Genomic DNA, 23120 nt, shown 5'->3' with positions numbered 1-23120 from the left:
TGTGAAAAATTACAGTATTATCATGATGTAATGATATATGAAGCCACCAGAGGGCAAAAACATGTTTGTTTAAAGAAGGCTGATATCTATCTATATCTTCTGGATTGTTTTTTGTTTGCTTCCGCAAACAAGACACTTGCCACTGTGCTGGTATTTATGATAAATAGCTTGTGTTTGTAAGTCCACAACATGTCAGACTTCGTTCAGTTAAAATTAATTAGCAGTCTCTTTATTTAAAAAAAAAAATCCATTCCTTCATTTCAAGGGTTTGAATTTGATGTGAGATCATAGGTATCTGGTGTGTTCCATCCTTTCCCTCCACTAACATGTTTGCATTTTAAAAAATCTCCTGCAGTGCAAATCCTGCATGAAGAAAGGATTGAAATAATGCTGCTGTTAATGCACACACAGTGCTTCTCAAGTGGTGCAGACAACAGGGTGAAATTGATCTAATATTTTTTTGCTGTCCTTTGCCACAGTAAAAGCATTCCATGCAGCAGAAGCACAGGTGTAATCATACAGTACTTATGCTAGGACTGTTCAGGGAGGGAAGGGAAAAAGAGATTAGTATCTCTCTCTTTTTTTTTTTGGTCCTAATCCCTTTCTCCGCATCATTGGAAGATTGCTGCAAGAGAGCTCTTTCCCATGGCTCAAGAGGAGCAGTTAAGTCAGTCTGACCAGGATCAGATCACTGTTGTGTTGCTGTTCTTCCCTGTGGTGCTATGATAGTTATAGCGCTTCATTATTTTATTAGATTCTATTCTATGTAGGTTCTTATACTACTCCTTCCACCATAATATCTGAGTAGCGGGGAGGGATAGCTCAGTGGTTTGAGCATTGGCCTGCTAAACCCAGGGTTGTTCAATCCTTGAGGGGGGACACTTAGGGATCTGGGTCAAAATCAGTACTTGGTCTTGCTAGTGAAGGCAGGGGGCTGGACTCAATGACCTTTAGGGGTCCCTTCCAATTCTATGAGATAGGAGTACATTCCCATAGTGCATTAAAGGATGGACTAACAAAGGATGGACTAACATCTGTTACTTGTGGTTTGGTCAGTTTCTCTCGCCCTCTTCCCAGTGGAGAATTGTGAGTGCAGTGCTGGGTTTTTTTGTTCTGTTAATGTACATGCTGCTCTGTTTATATTAAATAAGTCAAAATCAAAGAAATGTACACTGAGAGAGCAAGATGGTAAAGTTTGTCAGAGTCCATAATTCCATTGGGAGTTTGATACACCATGTCAGGATGACCCCTGAGAAAATTCTGTTTCCAGCACAGATGAGCTATATCATTATGGCAGAAAGTTCCGTTCTACCAGAAGGAACAAAGTAGTCTTCCACAATCATCTTCTCAGATCTTTAGTCTATCTTTTAGATGAAGTGGATCCAAACTATTGAGCATGTTGAAGATAAGGACCGAGACCTTGAATTTGACTTGATATTCTATGGAAAGCCACTGTAAAGAGAGGAAGACAAGTCTGATCTGCTCAAAGTAGCCTGTGTTGCTGAGGAGACATTCTGTATAAATTGGAGTTTCATGAGGGCTTCATGGTTAGGTTATTGTATTGCTGCTGTAGTCAAAACAGGAGGTGACAAAGGTGTGTGTGTGTGTGTGTGTGTGTGTGTGTGTACGTATGTATGTATATATATGAGAGGCAAATGATCATGTACCAGGATGGGATGGAGTTTCCTAGCCAAGTGGCTTCATAGTTGATTGATACAGATTGAATTAATCTTCCTTCCTCACTTCTTTCCCTACACAAAAATGAAATCAAACCATGAATCTATATCTCTGTCTTTCCTGGTGTGTCTTTCTTTTTCCTGTCTTCACAAATTTTCTGAGTCATTATGTGAGTTCTCCTTGTTGTTGGATTCAACAAGACATCTTTACTGTTAATTTAAAAAAATATTTCCCAACATTTCATTAGTTTATAAAACAGTTGACAGGCATATGAACCAGGAGAAGTTTGGGTTCTTCTGTTAGTCAAAAAGTTCTGATATACCAGAACTACATAGAACCTGATAAAAATTTGAACAGCAATTAATGTTAATGTGTCTTCTGAGAGCTTTTATATCCTTGGGATCAAATCCTCACTTTATGACTCAGGAGCCCTATTAAAAAATATTATCATCACTCACAATGGAGCTCAATTTGGTGGTTGTACAGCTGCTTGCAACTGACGTAAACTGATAGTACAGCCCTTAATTACAGTCCTACTCCATCCCTTGTGTGGCATAGCAATCCTCATGGCAGAACTAGGAAACGCAATTTGGGCTAGCACATTTACCCCTGCTTTTCTAATCAAGAATATCTGAAATCTCTATACCATTAAGAAAAATTTAAACGACAGAGCCGAGGGATTCACAGGGTAGAAGGAAATTAACGTTCTTCTTCTGTCCTATTCCTGCTGTGGATCACAGAACTAAGTGTGTAGCATCCCAATGGAATTAAAGAAGTTTTTTCTTTTCACGTTAAAAAGGATTTTGATGAATTACCTGAATGCCAGGTATTGTGGAGCATTAAGATTTACAATAGTTGCACTATACTGTACTGGAGAAGCTATTCTGAACCGAAGCATTTAAGGTTATTCTCTGGCTCCAGTTTAACAATCTGTACATATTTTGGTGTTCTGGAAGCCTCCTCTTCCCCCACCCCCTCCCCGACTTGAAAGATTCACTCAGCCCTATTATATTGAGTCTCTTATTTCATTTTAAATCTGTGTAGAAAAGGCCACAATAAATTTGCTAAGTGGGCCAGTGGACTTTTCTTTGGCATTCTTCTGATACACCTCTACCCCGATATAACACTGTCCTTGGGAGTCAAAAAATCTTACCGCGCTATAGGTGAAACCACATTATATCAAACTTGCTTTGATCCTGCCCCCCCTGAAGCGCTGCTTTACCGCGTTATATTCGAATTTGTCTTATATCGGGTCGTGTTATATTGGGGTAGAGGTGTAATTATATCAGATATTCTACTACGTTTATGCCTTTGCTAGGTACTATATATAAAGGTTCATGGAGTGCAAATTTCAGCTTTTGATTATTTATATATATCACATTCTTAAAAGTTGTATTGCTTTGATTCTTTACAGATAAGCAGTGTAGATAATTAAAACTGAATAGTGAATCTGAGATTTGGGCTGAGTTACAGGTATCAAAGCCTAGGTAGTGTTGCATACCACTCATCTTTGTTTGGGTTATATATATTTGTCATACAAGACATTTCAAAGTGGTTACTCTTAGAAGCATTTGCCCTCTGAGAAAAGATTAAAGAAACCTCCCAAACTCTGTTTTTCTGTGTGCCTGAATGCTTTGTGCTGTCCTACTAGTTACTAAATTGATATTTGGCATTGGAATGGATTTCTTGATGTGAAGATTTGGGGAATAGTGTGCTGATACAGGGGACTCTCAGAAAAATTCAAGAAGTTGAAGAGGCTTGATTCTTTTCTCACTTCCACTGATTTCATATTGGCATGATTAACTCCATTGACTTCAGGGGGATTGTTCCTAATTTACACCAGTGAAATTGAAATTACAGTTGGATTCTGTCTCTTCTCTCAAGCAACCTCCTAAAGACTTCATTTTTTCTCCCAATTCCACATCTGCCTCTGAGGCCCTTCCACAACCACTGAGATGTGCCCTCTTCAGCTTCTCTGAGCTAAATCCTTGTTGGGCAGAAGGGGAGTCTGATGTGGAAATGCACTTTTGTGACAGTGTCTCAACATATACCACTTGTCAGCTTTTTTTTTTTTTCTGTTTTCTAATTAGCACATCATCCCACAGATCCTGCCCAGGGCTGAAAAGTGTGGCCAAATGACTAAAATAAAATCCTGAAGTATAAACTAGCTTTATTAGCACACCGTTAATATAGAGTGATGTTCTGGAACAGCCTTCCAAGGGGCAAAAGACCTATCTGGCTTCAAGTCTACGCTTGATAAGTTTATGGAGGGGATGGTATGATGGGATAGCCTAATTTTGACAATTAATTGATCTTTGACTACTAGCAGTAAATATACCCAATGGCCTGTGATGGGATGTTAGATGGGGTGGGATCTGAGTTACTCAGAGAATTCTTTCCTGGGTGTCTGGCTGGTGAGTCTTGGCCACATGCTCAGGGCTTAGCTGATCGCCATATTTGGGGTTGGGAAGGAATTTTCCTCCAGGGCAGATTGGCAGAGGCCCTGGGTTTTTCACCTTCCTCTGCAGCGTGGGGCAAGGGTCACTTGCTGGAGGATTCGCTGCACCTTGAAGTCTTTAAACCACTACAATAGCTCAGACGTAGGTTAGGGGTTTGATACAGGAGTGCGTGGGTGAGATTCTGTGGCCTGCGTTGTGCAGGAGGTCAGACTAGATGATCATAATGGTCCCTTCTGACCTTAAAGTCTGTGATTCTATGATAGAGTATAGGTGCTACTAAGGTATTTTAAGAGAAACTGTTGCAGCAACTATAAGTTTTCATTTTGATAAATACTGTTGAGTCATGCATGAATTCAGTAAGACCAGATGAAATTTTGTCAGTTGTAGAGCTATTGATTTAACCCATGTAGATATCTGGTTCAATCTGAAAAATGATATATTGTGGCAGGATACAAAATTCATTTAACTTTTTTTAAGAAACAGGAAGATAGCATGATTTAAACGTCAAGCTTTGGATGTATAACCTGGATTACTGTAATTAAACATCCAGAACAAACTGGATTAATAAGGTTAAATAAACTGAAAACTTTGGTTTTTTGAGCATTCACAAAAGGTACCATAAATATCTAATTTAAATTTAATATATGTTTTTCTTTCATAGGGTTAGTAATCTTCCAAAATAATTCAATACAGTAAGTACACACTGCAAAATAAACAAACAGCTCAGAGGTTTCCAACAGAATCACTGGTTACCACGATTCTCCATTTACTACTTTGGAACCAATAGTTTTGGAACCAAATAATTTGCATGTATTTATCTTCACCTTTTTCTGCCCTAATTTATTCACTTTGAGCTGATAAAACTTGATAATGCAGTGAAGAAATTTAAGAAAGTTGTTTAACATTGAGTAGAAGAAACAGTGGTAGCTTTTTTTTTTTTTTTTTTTTAAGTCCTAAATATTTGTTTTTATGTTAAGCAATTGCCTAAAAGACACAAAATCAACTTTGGATTTGGGATTTTAGTATTACTTTTGTAAAATGAGCCCTATATAAATGTTTAGAAAATTTTAATACAAATCAGTTCCCAACCACATTAATCAGACAGCATATTTTTCTTTGAAACAAAACATTATCTGCAGCTTAATTTATGAAAGCAACTTTAAAATTCTAGGGTTGACTTTGGTGCATAAAAATTGTCTATCGCAATTTAATCAGAGCTTAACTTAATCAGTGAGTTATAGTATAGATTGAATTAAGAAAAAAAATCAATGGAGTATGTTAATCACTTCTATTTTAAATTCAGAGTGTTCTAAGTATGGCCCATGAGTGATATGTGGCCCACAGTCATGCTTACATGATAATTACAGACTAAAGACAAAGCTAACAATTGCCAGGCTTTATTGCTGGTGAATTCAGTCTAACTACCTACAAAATATAACTCGTTGCAAAACATTTTTAAATTTTTTTCTCTGAAGTGGATGTGGCCCTTGTTTGCTTTTGACTTAAGGTGTGAAGTACAAATATCTAGGCACCACCCTACTCCGGGGCGGGGGGACAGGGGACAGAGAGGAACACATAAGGACAAACATAACTGCACATGCTTATAACAAGATCTTAAAAGCCCGTATATCATCTTTTTTTTCAGCGAAAATAACTTTCTCTGATATACATGTGTATTAGATGGACTTGCATTGCACATGCTGATCAGCAAAAATGACTAGTCTGTTTGTGAAACCCTAGCTCTTTGGGATTTTTGTTTTTGCTTTGATTTGCGTATAATTAACAATATATGAGATCAGAGTCATAAGGATAAAAATATCTGAAATGTATCTTAAAAATACGTTGAAAAGAACTACTATGAATTATAAAGTTCAGTGTGGTAAAAGTATAGTTGTGTGGCACTGTCATGTAAGCATTCTTGAACTTCGTACATATTCAGTGATTTTTTGTACCTGAATATGTACTAATTGTAATTTTATTTATCTCAAGTATCAGAAGCTGGGATGTATATTAAACGGTATGTTAAGTTGGATAGGAATCTTTTGGTAAACTAGAAAAAATGACTGTATTTCAGCGATACTACTCTAACACGGCTACCACAATACAGACTAACACTGCTACCACTCTGAAACCTGTCACCATGCAAGGTGCCAAAAGGACTCCTCGTTAGTCTATACTCTGTTACTCACCCACTTTTAAAGGAACAGAAAAGTGGTACAGGTAACCTCAGTTCTAGCATTTCCTAATTTTTGATTGCCTGAGCTTGCAACCTTAGTGTTCCTTTCACATAGGTATTTTTGTCTGTGTAACTTGCTTTCTTTCAATTTAAAAAAAAAAAAAAAAAAAAGCAAGCTGAAAAAAATTCCATCATGTGGCATTATATTGATATCCACCTGATTCATCACCAGGGCTAGAACCCTTAGATCTACTGCACAGGTCTCTGCCACTTGAGCTAATAGAATACATTAGCAGTAGAAAGTTGTTGCGGTTTTGGGGTTATATCTGTGTCTCCATTCTGATTTTGTGAAAACCCTGCTGTATTTCAGCCACTAGTTTCAGTGGGACTTTGATTAATTCCGTTGCTGTCTACTGTAACTGTCATGTTGGATTGTAACATCACTCTTGTACTACAAGGGCCTGGTACCTACGTGTCTGATCCTGAATGAGAGCCATTAAGGGGCCATCGGCTTCGAACAGCTCTCCTCTAATAAATCCATTTTTCCTATAAAGAGAGTGACCAAGCTAAAGAAAATAGATTATCCCGTTTTGATGCTCGGAGGCTGGGACTTTAGCCACCTGACTGGGGTTTTGGAGCTGGTCAGTGAGTCACCTGAGAGTGGGGACTGAAACTTTATGTAAGGGCAGGGTTTGCTCCAGACTAGTGCTCTCGCCAGCTAAATATTGCCAGGAAACGGATGGAAGAGGGCAAGAGAAGTCTACCCACATGACACACAGACTGCAGCCCTACCTGACCACCCCTGGTACATTCTTGGTAGCTAGCCCAAGCCATCGCCTGTGCCACTGTGCCTACACTGCTATTTTTAGTGCACTGGCTCAAGCAGAGCTAGCACATGTCTGTCTACCTGTCCTGTGAAATACCCTCCCAGCTGCTGTGTAAATGTACCCTTAGAGGCCTAGAGCTAGAGACAGTATGTAGTGTCTGCCCAGACCCAGCTGGCTTGGAACCAAATGGGATTCAAAGAGGGTCCAGGTGCAACAAGACTGGTTATTATCCATAAGGGGTACTTTAAGAATCAAAAATACATAACAGATCTGACTGTGTGGACCAGTACTTAAGTGGGATGAGAGACACACTTTGCCCATGGGTTTTACAGCTATTTGTTAACAGCAGAGGAATGATGATTCTCAGATATCTTGGGTTCCCATCCACACTCGGAATGGGAATGTGTTCCAGTACTTACAGAACCTTCTGTCTCATCCCTTCCAACCTGTCCCTGTCTGAGTCCTATATTTCTCATCAGCACTGGCTCCTTTCCTAGACTGTCCTGGTCTCTACTCCTTAAGCTTTTCATCACAGTCCCAGACTCCACACCTAGCTGATTCTAGCCTCCCTTTTTTCCTCCTCTTCTCTCGGATCCCCGTGTCCTTGTCCAGCTAGTCCCAGTCCAGTGATTAATGCAAATGAGTACAGTAGCCCTGTTTTATTCTAATATTAAATTCAATTCATTTTACACTGTTCCTATGTTTGTTCAGAATATAGGAAGCGTATATTGGATCAGCGCAGTGGAGGATGTTGGGTGAGGCAACTGGGCTGAGGAATAGTCTGGCTGCAGGAGAATGACTTAAGATTAGAAAAAAAACAGGATTAGGGCTGTCGATTAATCGCATGATGAACTCGTGATGAACTAAAAAATAATCGACATTAAAAAAAATTAGTCACTATTAATCACAGTTTTAATTGCACTGTTAAACAAATACCAATTGAAATGTATTAAATATTTTAGATGTTTTCCTACATTTTCAAATATTTGATTTCAATTTACAACAGAATATTAAGTGTGTAGTGCTCAAATATTTGGGCTGTAAAAATGATAAACAAAATAAATAGTATTTTTCAATTCACCTCATACAAGTACTGTAGTGCAAGCTCTTTATCATAAAAGTGCAACTTACAAATGTAGATTGTTTTGTTTCGGAATGCAGTTATGTAATTAAAAAAAAATGTAAAACTTTAGACCTAAAAATCCACTCAGTGCTACTTTTTGTTCAGCCAGTCACTAAGACAAACAAGTTTGTTGACAATTATGGGAGATAATGTTGCCCGTTTCTTATTTACAATGTCACCTAAAAATGAGGACAGGTGTTTGCATGGCTGTCCTTTCACTTTGTTTTTCCCTACTGGGAACTCGGCTCCTGGGTAGGCATGCCAGGATCTACCAGGTTTAAACATTGTCTTTCATGCTGGGAGGCAATCCCAGTGAGAGATGGGCACTCCTGGTGCGTCTGTTGCCTTGGGGAGTCCCATGCGCCTCAAAAGTGTAATCTCTGCCTGGCCCTAAAGTTGAGAGTCAGAAAAGACTGTGAGATTAAATTAAGTCTCCTCATTATGGTGAGTTTATACCTGGCCAGGTCCCGTCGTCCTCTTCCCACACACAGGTGTCCCAGCAAATCAACCGCCTCTACCTCATTGGTGCAGCACTCTCTTAAAGCCTCCAAGTGGAATACTCAAGGATCCTCTAAAAAGGACTCCATGGAATGGCCTTAAAGCTCCTCTGATAGGGAAGCTACCTCAAAGAGATCACAGTCCGCAGTTGAGAAAACTGCTCGATACTCACGAGACTGCAGGTTCCTCAGGTACTGTGAGCAGTAGCAAACCCAAAGACTCTAGGAATTCAGGTTCTAGAAGATCTCCGGTACCATCAGGAGACCAGAGCGGCAAGGAGAAAAAAAACATCTTCCCTAAATCAGTGCTGATAGAATTTGCCAGGCCCTCAGTACCTAGCACTTTGGTACCATAGAAGACCAGACTATAGTCAGTCCTCAGAATATGTAAGACCTATGCTACTGTTGACTCCTTCTGCCACAATTACTTCTGACCAAGTGACTGTATTGGTATTGCAAGAGTTAGATTCCCTGAGGACTTGATGGTAACAGACACACCTGAATCCCCTTTATTTGGCACTGATCCATTCTCAGTACCGAGGACCTCTTAGTCTCCAGGTATTTGTCTGGTACTGTTGGAGCCACCGCCTATTTCTACAGGTGCCCTGCCTCTTCCAAGTGATTATGATGATGGGGACTTCTCTTCAGTCTCTCAGATATCAGTACAGGTTTCTCTCCTTTTTCCAGACACTTCCAGAGAGTCAGAACATCCCCAGGAAAGACACTTTCAGACTTCATCCCAGTGGTATGGACATCCCTGGGTGCCCCCACCCATGCCATTTGGGTCCCTTTATTGACCATACTATGGTCTCTGGGCAGCTTACCAACAATAATTCTCCAAGACACCTAGTACTACTCGCCATGATAAGGGCAAACAGTCCTTCACCATCCTCACTCTAGAATGCCTTATCCACAGGATAGAGCAGAAAGGTCACCCCGACAACCAACTTTCCTTCCTCTCCCCAGATTAAGCCCTTATGCCTCCTCCACCATCCCTGGCTGATGACTTAAAGCAGTTCCAGGACCTCATTTAAAGGATAGCAGACTCTGTATGGATAGCACTCAAGGAGGTTAGAGAGTCATAGCATATATTGCTTTCACACAACATCATCCGCCTCTGTTGTGCTACCTGTTAATGAGTCTCTGTAGACACTTCAAAAGAAATTGGGCATACTCTGGCTACAATACCACCCGTTTGTAAAAGGGATGATAAAAAGTGTTATGTCTTCTCTCAGGATTCAGAATTTTTATTTTCTCATCCCTATCCCAACTCCCTTGTGGTTGATGCTGTTGCCAAACATGGAAGGCAGCACCACGCTAAATTGATGCTGTACTATAAAGAGGAAAAGTGACTTTATTGGGTCGTACGTCATATTCATTGGCTACTCTACAATTTAGAATCTTCAGTTACCAACTCCTCATGGCGAATATAACCATACCAATTATTCCAAGTTTAATTCCTTCATTGAGCACCTTCCACCAGGCTGTCGTCACAGAGGGTCAGCAGCTTGCCAGTATATCCCTGCAGGCCTCGCTGGATGCTGCTGATATAGCTGCTTGATCTTGTCAGTTTTGCTGGAGCAGGAGGTGTTGGCTTTTTGACCATTGGCTGTTGATATTATGACATCTCAGTTATACGGGATTCAACTGAAAACCATTGTCTTTTAGTAATTTTTATAATTTCTTGTTGCAGTAACATAGCTTTCTTTCCAGGGCATTTTTATTTTCAGGTTTATGTGGACAATAAATAAAATGAATCTATATGCAGCAACCTGTTGTTTACCATTAATATTTTCTTCCATGAATTGCGTTCTATGCTTGATGTGTGAGCATGTTTCAATTGACTCTGAAAGTTTGCAAATGTATCCAGATAATGCAGAACACAGAGCAAAATAATGGCTCTTGTCCCAAGCCAACAGCACGTTTCACTGATGAAACAAAGTGTTGTGTGTTTACAAAGGTAATAACACAATTTCTTCCGACAGAGAGGCCTAGATGCAGAAAGTGGGATTGCAAAAATTTCCAATACAGGGTTAACAGGCATAGGAAAGTATGTAATTGGTTATAACTGTGAATCTGAATTAACTTATGTTAGGGAATCTATCCTTTTGGTGGTCCGGCAGCATCCACACAACAAAATGCTCTTATTGGAGTATAGTGAGATTTGTCTATTTGAGGTAGATTTCTATAATCTATCAAGTGAAATTGTTGTACCAGTCTTTTGAATTAATGAATTAATTGAATTTGACCGCCACAAATTATTTACTCCAAATAAATATGGCATTTAGTGTAAAAGGGACTAACCAGGGTCTGACCGCATGATGTGCTCAGCCATCCTTAATTCCCATTGAACTTAATGGATAGATAAGTGTGGTTCAGTACCTTTATAGGAAAAGAACCAGCATCTTAATGTATTGTCTTAATGCAGTCTCATGTAACTGATGCTTGCAGTGATTTCCATTGGTGATGAAGCCAATCCCCCACTACACTTTTCTGCTTTGTCTACACCAGCCTTTTTCTGAAAGATCTCAATATTGTTAATGCTGGCTCAGTGCCACTGGTGGGAGCCCAAGAATAGGTCAGGCTCAGGTGGCCATGGGGTTTATACACCATGTCATGTAGATCTTCATGGTACAGGGCTGGACAACACAATGTTTTAAAATGCCAGTGGCCACCTGCAACCTGGCCTATGGTAGGCTCCCACTGTTCCAACCAGTGTCGGAGCTGCACTCGTATAACAATGATAGGAAAACTTCCAGAGAACAGTGTAGGCAGAGGCAATCCCTCTGTTCTGCCCCATTATGCTAAAATACCTAGAGATGTTGCCCTCATTTTCATTGCAGTTTAGGTTGGACATTAGGAAAACCTTCCGAACTGTCAGAGTGATTAAGCACTGGAATAAATTGTCTAGGGAGGTCGTGGAATCTCCATCATTGGAGATTTTTAAGAGCAGATTAGACAAACACCTGTCAGGGATGGTCTAGACCAGTGCTTCTCAAAACCGGTCCGCCGCTTGTGCGGGAAGCAGCGCGGGTCGAGGGATGTGCTGCGTGCCCTTCGCGCAGCCCCCATTGGCCTGGAGCGGCGAACCGCGGCCAGTGGGAGCCGCGATCGGCTGAACATGCGGACATGGCAGGTAAACAAACCGGCCCGACCACCAGGGGCTTTCCCTGCACAAGCGGTGGACCGGCTTTGAGAAGCACTGGTCTAGATAGTCCTGCCATGAGTGCAGGGGACTGGATTAGATGACCTCTTGAGGTCCCTTCTAGTCCTATGATTCTATGCATTAACCCAGAGGGATCTGTCTGTAAATAATGAGAATCCTGCAATTTATATAGTTTCTGCTACACGTTGAAGCAATGAGACAGTTGCTAATCCTGGACAATGACCTGGGTATGGACATGTCTGGGTTGGATTTTACTATATCTGGCAACTGTGTTTATCTCCGAACCACGCCTGTTGTCAAACGGGCTTATACACATGCTTCCATCAGGATTTACAATAAGCTGCTGTACTCCACACACAGGAGTAAAGCGGAAGTGTATCTTCAAAAGCAAACATTTGGTCTTAGTATCTGAAAAGATGTAAGCATCTGAAGTATTTGCAATGGTTACATTTCATTAAACTGATTCTGGAATTTTTTTAAATACAAGAAATAGCTACACATACCGGAATGAAAACTTGCATTCTTGTGTTTTGAATACGGTTTTAAAATTGTTAATTTAATATTAAGACAGAATAAGGAAGTATTTTACGTCTTGCGATTGTAATAAGACATTACGTTATAGAGGCAATCTAGTTTATTTTCTTATGAGCAAACTATAAAGACTACAAAAGTATTATTTAGAATAAAGCATAATTGAAAAAAAATTCTTTTGAATTTCTCCATTTTATTCAAGGGGGGAAATGATGTTTATATTCATTAATAAAGGAGAGTGATAAATCTGTTTGTCAATGCAAAGAATGAGGTTTCTGAAAACTAGCTGTTTGTTCCTGTCCTACAGAGAGCATTAATGGGCACCAGCTGGGCTCCAGCTATAGCAGCTACACCACTTCAGCTTTGCACAGCAAGAGCCGCTGTGGCAATGGTGCAGAAGTGCCTCCTGTGCAGATTTAGGAAGTATACACTTCAGTTGTTGTTCCCTGGGCAACAGAATAACTGCAGCCCAGCTGGCTCTGCACCACCTGAGCTGATCAAAGAGCAAACCCTGTCAGGCAGTGAAACTTCAGCTCCTCCAGCTCCAGTGTGAATATCTGCAGGCAATGATGTAGGAAGTATTGTCAATTGGGTTTCAAGGTTAAACACGGGGGAATGGAATGAAATGACAGGAAAGATTAGGCTGAGAATACAGTTATTACATACATCTACTGTATACAGTTATTAATTACAGAAACGTATTACAATACATCTTGTATACTAATATAGACCTAGAAAAATATATTTTCCCTTTTTAAATTGTCTTGAAACAAAAGGCTAGAAATAGCTGGCTTACTGTATTCTGATGGAAAAGGGGAAGTGATCATGGACAGCTTATTGTATGCGTTTAGTCAAGAATGATATAGGTTTAAATCTATAGTTGTATAAAATGATGATATAATTAGGGAGGTCTCAGCAGATAGAACTAGTCTGCATGTAAATGCTGTAAGTTCATGTCAGAAGTCAAGATTGCAATTGATGTACAGTATATATCAGAGCACACTTCTGTGGCAATGTGGATTTTATTCAGCAAGGGGCGCCAGAAGAATAAAAAGTAGATGATTGGAACAGCTGTGAATTGTAATGCTAGCTGACAAGTCCCTACATAATTGTGATCTAAATCCAGTTGAGTCTTTGCAGGTTCTTTTTCTTTTTGTAGTACTCTCTTGTGTGTACATTTAATTTATTCCTAGGTTTTCTTTTATATTATGGCAGCACCTACTGGTGTCAATTTGGTCAAGGGTTTGTCAGTGCTTTCACATTTTAAAATCCTGTTTTCAAGAGGGTGTTTTTATATATATAAAAAAACAAAAAAACAAAAAAAAAAACTTTGCCATTAGAATTTTACTCCAGTCTGGAAACTGCAATTTAAAAAAAGAAATATTGGAACAGCTCAGTCAACACTTGTTAATGTTTTTCCCTTATTTTTGTTCTTTGTTCACTGCTTGTTTCTTCATACAGACCTTCCAATGTGCTTCAACTCTGACCTGGAGGGACCATGTGTAAGGTTAAGGGACTTGTTGAGTCTCTGCACTTGTGCAGGCCCGGGCTTCTCTGTTGGGACTGTAAACAAGGGATTTCAATTAGTGCCAATTCTCATGGTGGTTTTTAATTGTAGGCTCCCTAGTCTATTACCAGTCCCCTGAGTCATCCTTGGGTCTAGCACAAGGGTCTCAAATATGTGGCCCGCGGAGTTATTTTCTGTGTCCCGCCATAGGCACCAACTCCACCGGCAGCCAAGCTTCCCCCCACCCATCCCCTCCTGAGCACCGCGTCCCCGCTCCTCCGCCTACCTCCCAGCGCTTCCCGCCGCCAAACAGCTGTTTGGCAGTGCTTAGTACTTTCCAGGAGGGAGTGGGGAGGAGTGAGGACATGGCACACTCAGGGGAGGGGACGGAGAAGAGGTGGGGCTGGGGATTTGGAGAAGGGGGTGGAATAGGGGCAGGGCGGGGACTTTAAGGAAGGGGTTGGAATGGAGGCAGGGAAGGGGTAGGAAAGGTGGGGCAGGGGTGGGGCCTTATGGAAGGGGTGGAGTGAGGGGGGGGCTGGGGGCAGACGGGGGGCTTTAACCGAAGTAATTCTAAAAGTAAATGCATGTTTTGTCGTTTGAATGAGGTGCATTACTGAGTGCTTCTATTTTACTAAAACCCCTCTTCGCATTACAGTTTTAAAAAAGTTAATACATTGACTTTCAATAGCATACTATATTACTCTTCATTTTTTTTCATTTTTGACTATACTTTTGTATCATTATATGAAAAGGTTTCAGTGATGCAGCCCTTGGGCCAATGTACTAGTCCTCATGTGGCCATCGTGATGATTTGAGTTTGAGATCCCTGGTCTAGCATATCTGAATTATGGAAGTGCCCCCAAAGTAATTTTGAAATACAATTTTTGTATGTGCAGAACACACAAAATAAAGTTCTACTTTGAGTGCTTTCTCATGTCGATTCTATGCTAGGTGTCCGTGCACCACATGCACAGTTGCCAGGGTTTTTTTCCCTTAGTGGAATCCGTAGGGCTGGCCCTAGTGTCCCCTGGAGCCCTGCATCTATGCACCAGTATAAGGGGTACCGCCAGTTCCTTCTTACCATGATGGTTGCTGAAGCGGCTTCTTGCTCTTGCAAGGCTTTCTTTCTCTACTGGTTTAGTCTTCACAGTTTTTGTATATAGTTATACTTATAGTTATTTTAGTGTTAAAATATAGCCCATTCTGAAGGGACATGTCCCAGGGACTCCGGGCTTCAAGCCGTGCTCCACCTGTGGCAAACCTATGTGAGTGAGCAACCCGCTTTCAGCCTGTCTGAAATGCCTTGGGGAAGCTCATGTCAAAGACAAGTACTAGATTTTCAGGGGATTCAAAAAGACAGACACATTCACCTGATGCTAATGGAAGCATCCCTTAGACTGGCTTCGGAGCTGTCCTGCTCCAAATCAACGCTGAGTACTTTGTCCTCAGTACAAAGTGTGCCGCCGGCACCATGCTCTTCTCAGCACCATTTGCCATCCTCGGTGCTGAAGAAGAGGCATAATAAACAACACGAAGAGAGAGGACACTTGCCGGTGCAGAAGAGGGACACAAGGGGTGAGGTGATGAGACCTGTGCTGGGTCACTTGTCATCCCCAGAGCTGCAGTCAGCTCCAGCAACCCCACTGAGGGCACTGAGCCCAATTTGTGACTTCCGACTCCTGGGAAGGGTCGTGGTCCCTCGTGTCTCCAGGCACCCTCGACTCTGGAGGCTTTCCAGACTGCAAAGTACTTGCTGTCCCTCCTGGTACTGCTCACTCCCCCAAGCGCCTGCTCCCACCAAGTTCACAGGGGTAGAGGGGCGCGTAGAGCTCATTGGGGTTGCATGGCCCTGCTGCAACAGTCCCCAGCCCAGCACCAGTCACCAGCTCCCCAGCACCGCCTGGATGCAGAACCAGGTACAGCTCTGCCTTGGTCTGTGGACAAAGAGTCATTGTCTGAGTCTGAAGTTGAGTTGGTAGTGCCATAGAAGAGGTACCGGTTACTGGAATATGCATCAGACTTCGGCGCTGCACCAGAGCATTGGCCAATGCAGTGGCACTGTTGGAACCCGTGGAGGTTCCCCCCGGTACCAGGGCCCTTGTTCCAGTGGTTGTACTTGGTGGAATCTGAGAGGCGTACTGTGGCACTATCCCATCTGGAACCGGATGCCAATTACAGCACTGAGGTTGCCGAGGTGGGAGAGGCTGAGGAGGAGGTACCAGCCCCTCCTGTAGCACTAGCCACCTCATCGTCATCCCTGGACGAGATGGTATCAGGCCTTTCCAACCCCCAGCCATCGGATGATTTTAGGGCTCATTGAGAGCTCCTGAAGTGGGTCACCATGAACCTTGGGCCGGAAATGGAGGAACTGAAAGAGTCCACCCACAGCCTAATTGACATCTTGGCTCTTGTGGCCCCCTCTAAAGTGGGGGTAAGTTAAAACCCTCTGGCAAACCCATCTAAAAGGGTGGAGAAGAAGTACTATGTGCCTGCAATGGGATTTGAGTAATTATACTCCCATCCCCCTCCTGAGTCCCTGGTGGTGTTGGCAGCAAACAAAAGGGACAGGCAGGGGCAGCTCATGCCACACTGAAAAATAAAGAGACCAAGAGACTGGATTTCTTTGGGAGGCAGCCTACAGCTCTGCATATCAAACCAACAGGCCCTGCTGGGGAAACTATGACTTTAATTTGTGGGACTCTGTGACGGGTTGGGTCACAGAAACCTCCTTGGGACTTCCACCTGATATGCTGAGACTATCTCTGAGCCTGTTTTCCCTGGCAGCTTGGGACTTCAGTACCCTGTCTTGTTGAGCCAGACACACCAGTCTGCTTCAAACACAGACCCAGGTCTGAACCATGTCCCCCACAAGCTGCAGGCTTAACTGAAAACAGCTTAAGAAGTGCTTCTGTCTCTAGCACCCAGACACTCAGTTCCCAATGGGGTCCAAACCCCAAATAAATCCGTTTTACTGTGTATAAAGCTTATATAGGGTAAACTCATAAATTGTTCGCCCTCTATAACACTGATAGAGAGAGATGCACTGCTATTTGCTCCCCCAGGAATTAATTACTTGCTCTGGGTCAATTAATAAGCAAAAAGTGATTTTATTAAATATAAAAAGTAAGATTTAAGTGGTTCCAAATAGTAACAGACAGAATAAAGCAAGCAAAATAAAACACAAACACGCAAGACTAAGCCTAATACAGTAGGAAACTAAATGCAGGTAAATCTCACCCTCAGAGATGTTCCAGTAAGCTTCTTTGACAGACTAGACTTCTTCCTAGTCTGGGTCCAGCAATCACTCACACCCCCATAGTTACTGTCCTTCGTTACAGTTTCTTTCAGGCATCACTTTGGGGTGGAGAGGCTATCTTTTAAGCTAGCTGAAGACAAAAATGGAGGGGTTTCCAGGGCCTTATATAATCTTTTTCTTGTGGGTGGAAACCCCTTTGTTTTGTTGTGTAAAATCCCCTCAACAAGATGGAGTTTGCAGTTACCTGGGCAGGTCACAGGTCTATGAATGATTCAGCTTTTTGCAGGCTAACGCCATTGTTTACAAGTTAGTTTGAAAGTTCCCAGGGAAGCTCAGTTGTGGACTGGCGTCTTCCAAAGTCCATTGTTAGTTAAGTACTCCCAATTACTTGAATAACACCTTGACACTGTTGACCGAATCTGTCTTATGTGCCCTACAGCAAACACTTTAAATACAAGCATAGAGCCAACGCTCATATCTTCAAATAGGAAAATGGTACATTCATACAAATAGGATGAATATATTCAGTAGATCATAACCTTTGTAAAGATATGTTACATGGCATATCTAACATAAAACATATTCCAGTTATGTCATATTTACACTTATAAGCATATTTCTATAAAGCATTATGGAGTGCAACATCACAGACTCAATGACCAATTTCAGAAACTCCTTGCCACAGGAATCTAAGCAGGAGTTTGCTGCCATCCTGGAGGGAAGGCAAGACTGGTCAGAGCCTCTCTCCAGGCAGCCTTGGATGCAGCCGACTTGGCAGCCAGAACAGTGGCAACTGTGGTCACGATGAGGTGATGTTCGTGGCTCCAGTCGTCGGGCCTTTCCCACAAGGTGCAGCAGTTGGTCCAGGACCTTCCTTTCAAGGGCAATGCGCTGCTCTCTGAACAGAGGGATGCCAAGCTGCATGGCCTGAAAGATTCAAGGGCAAGGCTACGTTCTCTGGGCCATGCCTATGGCCTCCAGGAAACATTTCTGGCCACAACTGCCTCTCAGGGTCTCACAGGCACAAACCCTATAGACCGAAGGGGAAGGGCTATAAACACTGGCAGCCCTTGCCTTCTGCCTCAGCTTCTCAGTCAGGCTTGGGTAGATACCCTGATGGGTCTATGCAGGTCTTTTAATGGTGTGCCCAAGGACTGCATACCTGGATCCATCCCCCCTTTTATTTTTGGACTGCTTGTTTCCCTTCCAGATACGTGGCCCCACATAGCATTGGACCTTTGGGTGCTCAGTACTGTGTCAACTGGATATACCCTGCAGTTTCTGTGCATCACTCCCTTCCACCGCACAAACCTGTCCCTCTTCAGGGACCCTTTTCATAAGCAACTTCTCGCCCAGGAGATGTAAGCCCCAGTGCGTGTGGGAGCCATGGAGGAAGTTCCTCAAGATTTGAGAGGGAAGGGGTTTTGCTCTCGATATTTCATAATTCCAAAGGTCAAAGGGGGCCTCAGGCCCATCCTGGACTTGCGTCGCCTCAACAAATATCTCAAGAAGTTGAAGTTACGGATGGTCTCTTTTGGCCTCCATCATTCCCTCCCTGGGTCCAGGAGACTGGTATGCCACCCTTGACTTAAAGGATGCGTATTTCCACGTTTCCATCTTCCGTGGGCACTGATTTCTGGTGGGCAACTCCACTACCAGTTCACCTCACTGCCCTTCAGACTATCAGCAGCCCCAAGGGTTTTTATGAAGTGTATGGTAGTGGTTGCAGCTTACCTGAGATGTCGGGGCATCCAAATCTACTGTGACAAAGTTCCTCCTCTATCTTGGTGGGTCCTGCGCTTATTGGTGGATTTTCTTGCCTCAGAGATTCACCATGTGGGTTAGGGAACAGCCCAGAGACCTTCCCCTCTGGAAGAACCCACAGCCCAGGTCAATTGGGAGGTTTGGGGGGAACCCGGGCCCGCCCTCTACTCCGGATACCAGCCCAGGGCCCTGTGGACTGCAGCTGTCTATAGTGCCTCTTGTAACAGCTACATGACAGCTACAACTCCCTGGGCTACTTCCCCATGGCCTCCTCCAAACACCTTCCTTATTCTCACCACAGGACCTTCCTCCTGGTGTCTGATAATGCTTGTGCTCCTCAGTCCTCCAGCAGCCCACCCTCTCACTCTCAGCTCCTCACACTCTCACCACAAACTGAAGTGAGCTCCTTTTAAAACCCAGGTGCCCTGATTAGCCTGCCTTAATTGATTCTAGCAGCTTCTTCTTAATTGGCTCCAGGTGTCCTAATTGGCCTGCCTGCCTGCCTTAACTGGTTCTAGCAGGTTTCTGATTACTCTAGTGCAGCCCCTGCTCTGGTCACTCAGGGAACAGAAAACTACTCATCCAGTGACCAGTATATTTGCCCTCGACCAGACTCCTGTACCCCATTGGTCTGGGTCTGTCACAATACCCATACCTTGATGATTAGCTACTCAAGGGCCGTTCGCAGGCTTAGGTGCAGCACTGCATTGATATAGGAAGGGCCACCTGTTGAGAGCTGGGCCTGCTAATAAATGAGCAGAAATCAACCCTAGTTCTGGTACAGAGAATAGAATTTATAGGGGCAGTGCTCGATTCCAAACTATGTCGGAGCTAATTACCTGAGTCAGGACCATCAGCTCACGACCAATCAGGTATACCTCAAGTCACTAGACCACATGGCAGTGTGTACTTGCATGGTGCGGTATGCGTGGCTGCATTTCAGACCCCTGCAGCTGTGGCTGGCGTCAGTTTACGTCCCGTGCAGGCACCACCTGGACTTGACTCTCACGATCCCGTCAACTGTTTTGGCATCGTTGACTTGGATAGATCCTGAGTCGGTGTTGAATGGGCTTCCCTTCATTGCCCCATACCTGTCAGTGACTCTAGTCTTGGACACTTCAGACTTGGGCTGGGGAGTCGGCAGTCTCAGAACACAAGGCCTCTGGTCCCAAGAAGAACTCTCCCTGCACTTAAATGTCAGGGAACTCAGGGCGAAATGCTTGGTCTGCCAGGTGTTCCTTTTCTCTCTGTCAGACAGAGTAATGCAGGTCTTGACAGACAACACAGCTTACGTGAATAAGCAAGGGGAAGCTTGTTCCTGTGTCAAGAGACACTCTGACTGTGGGACTTCTGTGTGAAGCACACCATTCGCTTGGAGACTGGAATGCATTGGCAGATCACCTAAGCAGGTCTTTTTCCTCTCACCATGAGTGGTCCCTTCTCCCAGAGGTAGTCAATGCTATCTTCCAGAAGTAGGGGACTCCCCTGGTGGACCAGTTTGCCACCAGACAGAACAGGAAATGCCAACAGTTCTGCTTCATGCGCGGGCTCAGCAAGGGCTTCCTGTTCAATGTTTTCCTGCTCTCATGATGGAGGGGCTGTTGTGTATGCTTTTCCACTGATACTCTTGGTTCACAAAGTCCTCCTAATGATCAAGAAGGACAAGGGGAAGGTTATTTTGATAGCCCCGGCGTGAACATGCAAGCATTGGTTTGGCACACTCCTGGCCTCTCGGTAACAACCTTACTTATAGGTCCCACTGCGTACAGACTTGATCTCGCAGAACCAAGGCCAGTTGCTCCACCTGAACCTCGCCTCCCTGTACCTGATAGTGTGGCTACTGCATGGTTGAACCCTGCTTGGAGCAGGTCAAGAAAATCTTGCTAGGTAGCAGAAAACCCTCCACAAGGGTGGCCTACTTGGCTAAGTGGAGACGTTTCACTTGGGCCTCCAAATGGAATCCTTCCCCCTTTCAATCATCCCTGCAGTCCATCCACAAAGGGTAGAAGGGCAGCTCATGGAATGGACATGAGCAGCACATCTTGAACAACAGTTCTGGAAGGTTAGTAACCGTTTTTTTCTTAACTGGATTTCTTTCTGTCTTTAGCTACTTTTGTGGGGGCGAGCCACGGGAGAGAATGGGGTGGAGGGAGGAAGGAAGATGGTGTGTGAGGAAAAATTTAAAAATTAAAGCTGTTAAGTTCAGAAAGTCACCTATGGTTCGAACACCAGTGAGTGTAATTTTTTCCTTATTATATAAGAAGAGAACTCTAATTCAGTATGCTTATTATCCACATTGGTGTGCTGGACTACAGCTGCTTCTAATGGATCTATTCTGATTTACCATGTCAGTCATTTAAATATGAAATAGTTTCTCAGTATATCCATTGAAATTATATGCTGTGTCCCTTTTTCAAAGCTGCTGTTTATCAAGGAAGATATTTATTTCCAGAAAGTTTCCAAATACAAATTTACCCCGATGACTCAGCTTGTTGCTGTTTTCAGTATATACTCTATTTAAAAAGCCCCCAAAACAAACAAACAAACCCATTTCTATGTAGTGATTGTAAATGGCTCTCTTTCAACCATTACTGTCCAGTCTGTAAACTTGTGGACCTGATGGTATTTGCTTACATATTAGGGAAGAATAATTCCCTCAACTGCAGGAATTACTGGGTGAAACTCTTTGGCCTTGAGGTCAAACTAGATCAGTGATTTTTCAACCTTTTTTTCATTTGCGGACATAAGACAAATCAGACTACTGAAAGGGGTACAGTAGTCTGGAAAGGTTGAGAGCCACTGGATTACTGTATGTAACCTGTACTGTAAAGCAGGAGCAGCAGCAGACTAGTAGCTAAGATTACACATATGTCTCCATTAACTCTTATTATAACTTTCTGAAGTGTTCACCTTTTAGACTCAATTTTTTCTTTCAGCCTTGACCTCTTCTCAAAGGGAAATACTTTGAGTTGGAACAAATATTATTCAACTGTTTTGGAGTCCAAGAGGGAGCATGTTTGGGGTGAGAAAATAGGATACTTCACATATTTACAATACATTCTTGTAACTTCTTTTTGAGCAGCTGTTGTGGTGGAAAATTGAAATATCATGGAAATAGCCCTCATTGAGAAGTGCTTTTGAGTACTCCACTGAAAATTGGTATTGATTTAACTGAATTGTGAGCCACTGAAAATTGCATCCTGTGCATGCCAGTATATTTTGCACTGAGTTTTCTCACTCTACTTATAAAGTGTGCAGCTAAACAAGGCCACGCTATATGTGTGCACTTAGGTAATACAGATTTGCAGAGAAAAATGTATACAAGGTGTACAGTGAGTGAGACAAGGGACCAGCCTTGTAAGATGAGCAGGGAATCTGGCAAAGGTTCAGTAGAAGTCCTTGCCTCATTTACTGAGGTTTTGGTAAGGTAAGAGTTTCAGACCTGTTTTTTAAGTTTTACTGAGGGACTCTAATCTACAAACTTCTTAAGGTGAGCAGGAGAGTAGTTTCTTTTGAGTGTACCTCATAAGGTTCATGAAGATAGGTGTTCCAATGGTGTCTAGTCAAAGAGAATGTCAGCAGGTTGTGTTAGTGTAAAAACAAACAGTAGAAGCCACTATAGCAATATATTTACACATGGGCAACCACCAATGGGGATGAAAAATCCTTTAATGTAGATGTGGTGTGGCCTAAGGAAGGCTTAGGGGCTGCTTGGAAAGCAGTGTGGCTGATGATTAAGTGGCTTGCTGTGTGGCTGATGATTAAGTGGCTTAAAAGAAAGAACCTTAAAGGTCCAATGCAATAGCCTTGTATGTTTGTATTTTTTATCTAATATCAGTAATAACTCCTGTATTCATTTAAATGTCCACTTTTTGTTTTGTACTTTTCTAAAAATAAAAATATTGAAAATTAAATTACATAGTTTTAGAAAGAAAGGATTTTCTGGTTTAAGTCAAATATCTAGAAATTATTATTTAACTGTGTAACACAGGGGTCGGCAACGTTCGGCACGCGGCTCGCCAGGCTAAGCACCCTGGCGGGCCGGGCCAGTTTTATTTACCTGCTGACGTGGCAGGTTCAGCCGATCGCGGCCCCCACTGTCCACGGTTCGCCGTCCCGGGCCAATGGGGGCGG

The 23120-nt window shown here is 42.8% G+C and overlaps 1 protein-coding gene across 4 annotated transcripts in view; it reads left to right on the top strand.

Annotated features, from left to right (window-relative positions):
* The window catches only part of EIPR1 (EARP complex and GARP complex interacting protein 1), a 165810-nt gene that overhangs the window by 51735 nt on the left and 90955 nt on the right, over positions 1–23120 (top strand). The window contains exon 1 of one of the 4 annotated variants that reach the window (XM_034766432.1): positions 21939–22008. The exons of the other annotated variants lie outside the window; for them this stretch is intronic. The gene's annotated coding sequence lies outside the window, so the exon portion shown is untranslated. Of the gene's footprint in view, positions 1–21938; positions 22009–23120 lie in introns of those variants that run through there. 4 annotated transcript variants of the gene reach the window in all.

The sequence above is a fragment of the Trachemys scripta genome, chromosome 3, assembly GCF_013100865.1.
Source record: "Trachemys scripta elegans isolate TJP31775 chromosome 3, CAS_Tse_1.0, whole genome shotgun sequence".
Classification (NCBI taxonomy): Eukaryota; Metazoa; Chordata; order Testudines; family Emydidae; genus Trachemys; species Trachemys scripta.
The sequence above is the reverse complement of the archived record's forward strand: the minus strand, read 5'-3'. Positions and strand labels throughout refer to the sequence as shown.